Below are 10,198 nucleotides of genomic sequence, written 5' to 3'. Positions count from 1 at the left end.
TACATAAAACAAACAAACAAACAAAAAAACCCAAAAACAAAAACAAAACACACTCAATCTCAAAGCCTTACTACTAACAGTGAAATAACCATTATCGGGGACCCCTGGGTGGCGCAGCAGTTTGGCGCCTGCCTTTGGCCCAGGGCATGATCCTGGAGACCCGGGATTGAATCCCCGGGATTGAATCCCCGGGATTGAATCCCGCGTCAGGCTCCCTGCATGGAGCCTGCTTCTCCCTCTGCCTGTGTCTCTGCCTTTCTCTCTCTTTGTGTGACTATCATGAATAAATAAATAAAATCTTTAAAAAAAAAAAAAAGAAATAACCATTATCAAATATAGGAATAGACTTTACAAGAAGCATCATAAAAACAAATGTGTGATGTACATTCATAACACACACTTTGTAAAGATGGATCGAATTATTTTAAAATCCTTACTGTTAAAGAACAAAAATTTAACTGAGTAGATTTGAAGATGTAATTGGCTTTGTTCAAGGACTCATGAATCTATCAGCATCCCCTCTAGTAAAGACAGGTGCTGGAAGCAGTTTGTAAAAGGGTAGGCTCTTTCTTTCTTTCTTTCTTTCTTTCTTTCTTTCTTTCTTTCTTTCTTTCTTTCTTTCTTTCTTTTCTTCCTTTTTTTTTTTTTGTATTTTGTTTATTAATTTGAGAGAAGAGAGAGAAAACACAGGCATGTGCATATGCGGAGGGGAAGGGCAGAGGGAGAGGGAGAAGTAGGATCTCAGCTGAGTGGGGAGACCAAGGCAGGGCTCCCTCCCAGAACCCTAAAATCCTGACCTGAGTTGAAAGCAGCCGGTTAACTGCTGAGCCACCCAGGTACCCCAAGTGGAAGGTTTTTACAGGCAGAAGGGGCTGGGGACAAAGTCATTAGCAAAAGAAAATAAAGGATTGTTCTGGGCCAAGCATTATTATACACATTATCTCACTAATGCTGATAGGAAATTTCAGATTGATTCTTTAAAGATCACACATATCTGGGAAAGTCTGAAAGTGCAATTAAGTCGTGGATTGCCATGGGCGGGGGGGGGGGGGGGGGGGGGGGGGGGCAAATGGCACCATTTAGGGTCTGTTGTTTCTTTCCCAACACTATTTAAAGTAAGTCTTTTGATTGATAGTAATAAAATCCCCTTTGATAAAACCAATCTACAGAGTTAGATGTTGTTTATTTCCAAACAGTAGAGAAAAAAAAAAAAAAAAAAAAAGAAACGAGTGTGGAGTTCCTCTGTATTTGGCCCAAGAAGACATAGGATTTCAACATTTTTTTTAAAGATTTACTTATTTATTTGAGAGAGAGAGAGAGAGAGAGGGAGAAAGAGAGAGAAAGAGAGAGAGAGAGAGAGAGAGAGAGAGAGAGTAAGACTGAGAACCAGAGGGGCAGAGGGAGAAAGAGAATCCCAAGAGGACTCCCCCACTGAACAGAGGCCCAGGACCCTGAGAAAACACTTAAAATTTAGTTGTCAATGTGCTATAATTAATACTTGTAATTTTGTAGTGTTTTTACTTGTCTATATTTAGGGACCTTTAAATGCAATAATATGGAATTATTAATGTTAGAAAGAAACTTCAAAGCTTCCTTTGAGACAGTTGAGGTTTTATGTAGAATTCATATCAAAAATTCACATAGCTTTATTTCCTGCCAGATATAGTTCAAGAAAAGCTAAAAGGAACTCTGTAATCCAAAGTTAAAGAATTTCCTTGCTTTGGCTTTGCCTCTCCTAATGTATATAGAAAATTTAGGAAATAAGGGTGGATGGCATTCATATAGCTTATGTATCTAAAATTTAAAATCGAAATTCACAAAGACATTTTGTCCATAGCAGGTATTCTCTAAGATGGATATGCTACTTCTATGCCTTCCATATTTCTTACCTATCTGAGATCTATACTGGAATTCTATTATCAGTGCTTCTTGAAACCTGATTCCTGGACCAGAAGCATCCACATTACAAAGGAACTTGTTAAAAATGCTAATTCTGGGGTACCTGGGTGGCTCAATGGTTGAGCAACTGCCTTTAGTTTAGGTCTTCATCCCGGACTCCTGGGATCGAGTCCCATATCGGGCTTCCCGCAGGGAGCGTGCTTCTGTCTCTGCCTCTTTCTATGTCTCTCATGAATAAATAAAAATAATAAAAAGAAATACTAATTTTGGAGTCCCTCCCCCAGTTCCTTTAGACAGGAAAGGGACAGTGAGGTCCTCTGGGCATTGCTTTTGATTTAACAAATTCACAGTACTAGTTCTTTGCTACTCTGCTTCTTCGCACCACCTGAGAGCTGGTGAGGACCGAGGGTTCAGGCCCCACCCCCAGACGTGTTGAATCAAAATCTGCATTTCAACAAAATCCCCATGAGGTCTACAGGCACTGGAAACTTTGATTAGTGTGTGCAGTTGGTCCCCTGAGAGGAACCTGCAAAAACTAATCTGTGTACAACACAATTAGCCAATTAGAGCAAGCTACACAAGTAGCCTCAGGAAGCAGGTCTGTAGCTGCCATCTGGTAGGGAAATTGTCGCAGTTCACCTGGTGGCCTAAATTCAAGCCCGCTTGCCTCTCACCACCCAGAAAGCAGAACCTCCCACTCTGTGTTCTTGTGTACCTGGGTAATCGACAATCTGTGAACTTTATACCGAAGACTGCTTTGAATTGGAGAATATACAATGATGCATAAGGCAACCAAATTTAGGTAGATGGCATGTTTCATTGTCATTTTATTTACTAAATTTATTTTGCTAACTCAAAATTTAAAAAAATCACGTTTTGATATTATTTTTGATCAAGCCTTTCCAATAAATTTACCAAATTGTGCTTAAAAATCAACCTGAATAATTCTGATATTTTAAGCAATACACTCACAGTTTCCTGATTTCATTTTGGCAAATATGTGTCTTGATGCATTCTTTTCTTCCTGAGCCAATTTATCTCCATGTACATTTATAACGTTTTATTTTTCTGGGCGTAGCCGACTTTGAGTATTATAGGTGTGGCTGAGAACCTGTCAGAACCAGTGATGTTATATTAAGTAACCAAAATCTGTCATAATTATTTCTTTTTGTTTCATATTGGGTAGAATAAAATTAAGACAAATTCTCAGAGTTGTTTTAATTTTAATATTTTATTTTAATATAGTACATTATTAATATTAAATATATACCATAGAAATATAGAATATAGTTATTACATGTGTTAAATATTAACTGTTAATATTAAATACTAATTTGACATTGATGTTTTTATATTAAATATGTGTGAAGTTAAACATTAAGTAGACTATTGACACTTACAAACACATGTCCCTTGGTATTTTGTGAGAGTCGTGTCAGAGACTGCTGGCTGTTTACCAACTATCTCCTAACTTAGTTCTTCATTGGAGATGGAGCTCTGATTTCATTTGGGTTGGCTATGTGCCTCACTGAGAGACCACTATTTCCCAAACCCCTTGAACCAATTGTGACAACCCCTAAATTCTGGCGAGTAAGAAGTGAAATGCTATGTATAATATTTTATTTCTGAGTAGATGTCTTAAAGATGTCTTAATGGAGCTGATTCAGCTGGAAGAATTTTTGTTCTTCTCCCAATTGCTTTTTTGTTTCATTTTGTTTTTTTAAGTAAGCTCTTACACCCATTGTTGGGCTTGGACTCAACAACCCCAAGATCAAGAGTCCCATGCTCTACCGACTGAGCCATCCAGGTACCCCGGATTCCCCCAATTGTATTTCATGATGCCTAGAACACGGATGTGATGCCCCCCACCCCCACCCCATGCCCAAACAACCTTATGATCTTCAGGTTGGAACCCATCAGCCATTTGTTGAGAATGGAAGAGCATAAAGATAGAAGGAGGTTGAATCCCTGGTAGCTTTGTGGAATCTCCAAGCCTACCCTGGATTTGCCATGTCTAGACTTTTTCACTCAAGTGAAAAATCATCCTGTGTTTAAGCAATGAAATTTTAAATTTTCTATTAAATGTAGCTGAATCTTGTCTGATATAGGGAGAAAACAGAGATTGAGTGGAAATAATTAATTCACCTAAGTCATGATTCAATAAACTGGAAAATCATTTTCTTTGGGCTAAGATTTTAGAAAAGTTTAGTCTTGAAGACATTTCAGAGTTTTCTTTTTTCTTTCTTTCTTTCTTTTTGTTTGTTTGATTTATTTATTTATTTATTTATTTATTTATTTATTTATTTAGAGAGAAAGAGAGAAACCATGCTCAAAAGCAGGGTGGGGAGAGAGGCAGATGAAGAGGGAGAGAGAATCTCAAGAAGACTTGGGCCTGAAAGCAGAGCCCCTGCAGGACTCAATGGCATCACTCGAAGATTATGCCCAGAGCTGCATACAAACACTTAACAAATTGACACTTAACACTTAACAAATTGAGTTACCCAGGTGCCCCAAGACACATTTTTAAAAAAATTTCTTTAGAAGTTTTATTTATTGAGAAAGAGAGAAAAAAGCTAGAGAGAGAGCATGACGGGGGGGTGGGATGGGGTGGGGGGTAGAGGGAGAAGCAGGGAGCCCGATGATGGGCTAGATCCCAGGACCCTGGAATCATAACCTGAGCTGAAAGCAGACGCTTAACCCAGTGAGCCACCCAGGTGCCCCAAGACACATTTTTAAATGTTGCGTACTACTTCTACCATTGCATCCTCCTAGAAAGCCTGAAAGATTCAATATTTTCTTCCATTCTAATAGCCTAAGACATGTTCTCGTGTTTCAGTTAATTAATATGTAGGTAAATACAATTTATTTTTCCATTAATCCAATGAATTTCTATTATAATCTAAAACTGTTCTTGTGCCAACTCAAATAGACCTCAAAATGAGTAAAGATGTGTTTGACAAACACAGGAAATTACAGAGGTTTTCCATATGTGACAAAGACAATGTTATGGTTTTGGTATATGACAAATGATGATTCCATATGCTAATAGACTCAGTTGAAATTCAGCTTTTTTTACATTAGTGGCTATATAAAAATGTATTTTAAAAATGATCTTAGTGAATTGGTTAGGACTTGCTTTAGAGCAGCACTTGGTAACAGAAATAAAGTGGCTTAGACAATATAAAATTTTATTTTCACTAATGTAAAACAAGCTCAAAATCTTGGACTGTATGGATGCTTCTTTTAAAAATTTTTTATTGTTTTTAAAACATTTGTTTTAGAATTGCCATGACAGGAAAACTTTACAGATTTGAATCCATTAAGTCTAAACATTTTTTCCAGAGGAATAGATACCTGAAACTAAGTAAAAAAACAAGAAAATTAGGGAAAAAAAAGCATTTGTGAGAGACAATATATTACTGTTAGTAATATACTAATGAATTTCATAAAATGATATGAAAATAATAAATTCCTTAGTAAAATAGGTAAAGAATATAAACAGATCATTCATAGAAGAAAGAGTTAGATTTCATTTGAACAAATGAAAATATTCTAAACTCACTGATTTAAAACAATGAAAAATTAAACATGTTTACTACTGTATCACTTTCATTCAAATTAAACAATTTTTCAGTACATATATTCACAATAAATTATGGAGGCATAGAATATCTCATAAAATACTTGAAATTGTTCAGAAGATTTTTGGTAGGTTACATAAAAATGCTTTGATTAATGGTTACATTTTACAAGTAGGACTTGTTTTCTTATGAGAAAGAAATGTTTTCATCATGTACTCTTTATTCTCTGTATTCTTTTTGTCATGTGAAGTATAAATTTTGGGGTTTGGGACTTTTTTGTTGTTTTGTGGGGTTTTTTTTCTTCTGTGTGGATGCTTCTTAATGTCCCAGGAACCTTTACTTTTCTGCCCAACCATCTTTTTGTACAAATTGCTTCCCAGTCACAAAATGCGTAATGCAGCTCCAGCCATCACATCTGGGTCTATAACAGGAAAAAAGAGGAAGGAGGAAGACTGTTTTTTAGGGAACATTTCCAGAAGCTCTCTCCAACAACTTCTCATATACTTGGGAGAACTTAGTCACATGTTCATCCCCATCTGAAAGAAAGTAAGAAAAGTGATTTTTCAGCTGAACAAAATCAGGGCACAGTAACTAAGGAAGATGTTTAATAGTGACATGAGGTAATCTGGGGACAAATGTGCAGGAGGAATATTGATTCTTATTTTTAACCAATGTTACTCTGCCCCAGATCAATATGATTCTTAGCGAAATGTTTATTCCTTACATAATCGTTAAAGGACTGTATAGTGGAGAGATGCACTCTTTCAAGTGCCAAGTTTTACAAAATACTGCAGAACAAAAACCTATTTAAAAAAAAATCACATAAGTAAAGCTAAAAGTATTTTTTTTAAAGATTTATTTATTTATTCATTCAGAGAGAGAGAGAGAGAGAGAGACAGGCAGAGGGAGAAGCAGGCCCCATGCAGGGAGCCCAACGTGGGACTCGATCCCGGGTCTCCAGAATCATGCCCTGGGCTGAAGGCGGCGCTAAACCGCTGCGCCACCGGGACTGCCCAAGCTAAAAGTTTTTTAGAGATTAAAACTTAATTACATCTGCAGGCCAAGATATAGCTAGCAAATGTTTTGAAAATAATTATAAATACATTACTATATTCCAATCAGGACATTCTTACCCAAAATGTAAATTTGTGACTTCTTTTAAAAAACTGGCAGTTCTGGTGACACTGAGTCTATATTCCAGTTGGCTGGAAGGGAAAGTGGCATTCCTGGTGCCCTCTGCCAACGCCAGCGCCCTCTGAAACTTGCCATTCATGATAGGGAGGCTTCACCTAACATTTATTAGGACCCTTAGACTTTTCTTTCTTCTCCCTCTCTCCCACCCTCCCTCTCTCTTTCTTTCTTTTAAAATATGGAACGCTTCATGAATTTGCCTGTCATCCCTGTGCAGGGCCATGTTAATCTTCTCTGCATCGTTCCAATTTTAGTATGTGTGCTGCTGAAGCAAGCACTGTACTGTTATTTTCTGAAGGTATATTTAAGAAAAGAAACAGATTTTTTGGACTTCTATCTTTTTCAAAATAATTTCAGAATAATTAAAAAGGGCTGCTTTGTTTCAACCAACATGACTTACTTATTTTAATTTCTTTCCTGACCCCTTCAGGCATTGAAGTTTGTAGCTACTTGCACTATATGAGTTTCAATACAAAATGAATTGTGTTGCCGTTTGACATACTAGATCATTTACTTCTTCCCTGTGTTCATTTTTTATTGTTTTCTCTCCTCTCCCTGCATTGGAGTGTAAGCTACACCAGAACTGTGCACAACACCTTAAAGAGAACTGAATAAATGTTTTTTGAAGAAATTTATTAAGTGCCTACTAAGTGCAAGCATTCCAGAATGCTCTTTTCACAAATATTATTTCATTGTAAGTATTTACAGCATACTTCCAATTTATATATCATTATTCCTACTTACTAATAAGAAAACTGAGGCTGAGAAAAGTTAGTTGACTCAAACAAGCTCAGATTGCTAGCTAGGTTTCCAGAGAGCCAAAATTTAAATGCGAGTCAGACTAATGATTGCATCCTGAACATTTCTCTTCAAATGGCTCTCAATATCAGTAATACAATGGAAAAAAATGTTTTTTACTTCTTAGTTATAAAAGAAAATTATGCTTCCTGTGAATCTAAGTTGCTCATTGAAATGTAAATTTTAATCGTCAGCTGGTAAATTTCTGTGGGTAGGAGGATGACAAAACATAGTCTTTCTTACTTCAGAGGAATTCTCTCCACACCAGAATCTATGGGTTAAGTAGATGAATTGTTTCCATTTGGAATTGTGCTAGTTATGCGTATATTGATAATAATCAAGTTTGCATCTCCAGATTGGATGTCTCTTGAATTCCACATCCACATTCCTTACTAATTATTTCCAGCTCTATGACTCACAGAAACATCAAACTCAGTATCTTCAAAAGCAAATTATTTAGTGCCTTCACAAACGAGCACTTTGCTGCTCTCCTTATCTTTGTTACTATCGGTATCGTCCACTCTTTGTCCAAATATCTATCAAACTGCAATTATCTGGGCATATGAAGAATAGAAAATTAATGCATGCCCAGAGGAAACAGATTTATAAATCAAGTAATTACAACACTTGGGTCAGATTACAGATAACAGAGGCACATGTCAAAGCCTGTATGCACACAGAAGACCTGGAAGTCCTTTTCCCTACAGTTAAGGAAGACTCCATGAGCAAGGTGGAAAGAGGCACTCTAGTTAAGGTGGAAATAAGGATTCCCAAAACAACCAAAAGCAAAACAAAACAAACAAAAAACAAGAATGACTGGAGTTCCCCAAATACACAATTTGAAAACCACTATTACAGAGGATGGATTGGAAGGCTTGTAGAGCTGGAAGACCAATGAAGGTGGTCCACATGAGAGATGAGGAATTAAATACAGTAATTAACCTGAAGACTGATGGATGTGAGCATGAGGCAGAGACAGTGTCTAGGATGACTCCCTGGTTTCTTTCTTGAGTAAGTGGGAGGATCATGAAACCATTAACTACAAGGAAGAGAAAAGCAAAGTGGTTTTGTTATGGAAAGATAATGGCTTTGGTTTGAGACATTTTAAACTTTAAGTATCTGTGGGAATTCCAAGGAGGTATGTCCTGTCTCAAAATTGGAAAGGACATAATTGATGCTCCCCACCTCCACCTCCCACCTTTTATTGCTTAATATCCAGGTTATCCATCCCTAAATATTGGGTGTTCATTTAGCGCAGGGGCCACTTTTTAAATTAGCTTTCTATCTAAGTAACTAGTGGTGTAAATATTTTTTTTTTATCTGTACAAATATTCAAAACTTCTTGTCTTTCTTCTGCTCATCAAGGAACCGCTTAAGCATTTCCCCCTTAACACCTCTTTCTTGCCTCCCTTCCAGTACCCTTTCACCCTCTACATTCTAGGATTTGTTGTGAAAATCAAGCCAACCAGCAACATGCTAGTGAGGATTACTATTGAGTGAAGTAAGATGAATGTGAGAAAGAAGGTTGTGAATTATGTCTCAAGAAATGTGTTATTAAAAAAGAAAGAAAAAAAGAAGAGCTCAAAGAATGAGGAGGTAGTTTATTTTAATTTATGGTGATAGTTGTTGAGAAGTAGAAAAAAGGAAAAAGTTATATTCAAATTTTCAGAGAGCAGCTACAAACTGAACATAGAACATTGAGAAGGAAGAGAAAAATTTTAAAGATGGTTGCAGCATAATAGGAATACCTATTGAGAAGGCTAGAGAAGTTCTTGAGCAGGTTTGTGTCTGACCATGTTCCCATTTGGCTGAGGCTGGACCTGATGTGGGTGGCTAGGAGTGCTGGTACAGTCATTGGCCAGACAAATGTTGGGGGGATGATGGCATTTGTTTTTGGTTTTGCTCTTCAGTTTTATTGAGGTATAACTGGCAAATAAAATTTATATATACAATGTGATTTACTATACATATACTTTAATTACCAGAATCAGGTTAATTAACAAATCCATCAATTTTTAGAGGTACCTTGTTTGGTTTTGTATGTATGGTAAGAATACTTTAAGGTCTACCTGCTTAGCAAATTGCAAATACACAATACAGTGTTATTAACTATCATCACTAGGCTGTACATTAGATCTCCAAGCCTTATTCATTTCATAACTGAAGGCTTGTACCCTTTGACTGGCATCTCCATCTCTCCCCTACCTCTTAGCCCCTGATAATCACATTTTAATCATCATCAGGATAGTTATCTATATCTATAGCTCTATCTACCTATCTATCTATTCATCTAACTATCTCTATATCTACCCAATATTTACTAGTTGGCTTCCCCAAAACTGATTAGATGAAAAACTCAACCATAGTTAAATAAATTAATTCCTGCTGTTACTGTCTCTGGAGCAAGCTCCATAGAGTTGTTTATATGGAATACAGCTTTGTTGCAAACCAATGCTTGTAGTTAAGAATCCCAGGACTTGTTATTTTTTATTTGACCCTCATGTTTCTGACCACTATGTTCATTAATGTTTTTCATATGCTTTCTGCAACTGGAAATTACATAAATCTCTCATGCCTACATTATCAGTTGTGTTGAAGGATAATAGCCTCTATATAGGATGACTTCTCAGATGCCTGAGTGTAAATTTAAGGTTTGCTTATAGCCGATATTTTACATATGTTTATCTCAAAGTAACATCATAATTTTTTAATAATTAGTCAATGGATTA

General features: G+C 36.5%; 1 non-coding gene across 1 annotated transcript; it reads right to left on the bottom strand.

Annotated features, from left to right (window-relative positions):
- Window positions 1-6,843: 6,843 nt before the first annotated feature.
- Window positions 6,844-6,949, bottom strand: LOC140636088 (U6 spliceosomal RNA). The gene has a single exon (XR_012033415.1). It is a non-coding gene; the product is annotated as a U6 spliceosomal RNA (small nuclear RNA).
- Window positions 6,950-10,198: the final 3,249 nt, after the last annotated feature.

This window comes from Canis lupus, chromosome 6, assembly GCF_048164855.1.
Source record: "Canis lupus baileyi chromosome 6, mCanLup2.hap1, whole genome shotgun sequence".
Classification (NCBI taxonomy): Eukaryota; Metazoa; Chordata; class Mammalia; order Carnivora; family Canidae; genus Canis; species Canis lupus.
Note: the sequence above shows the minus strand (reverse complement) of the source record. Positions and strands in the feature narration are given on the sequence as shown.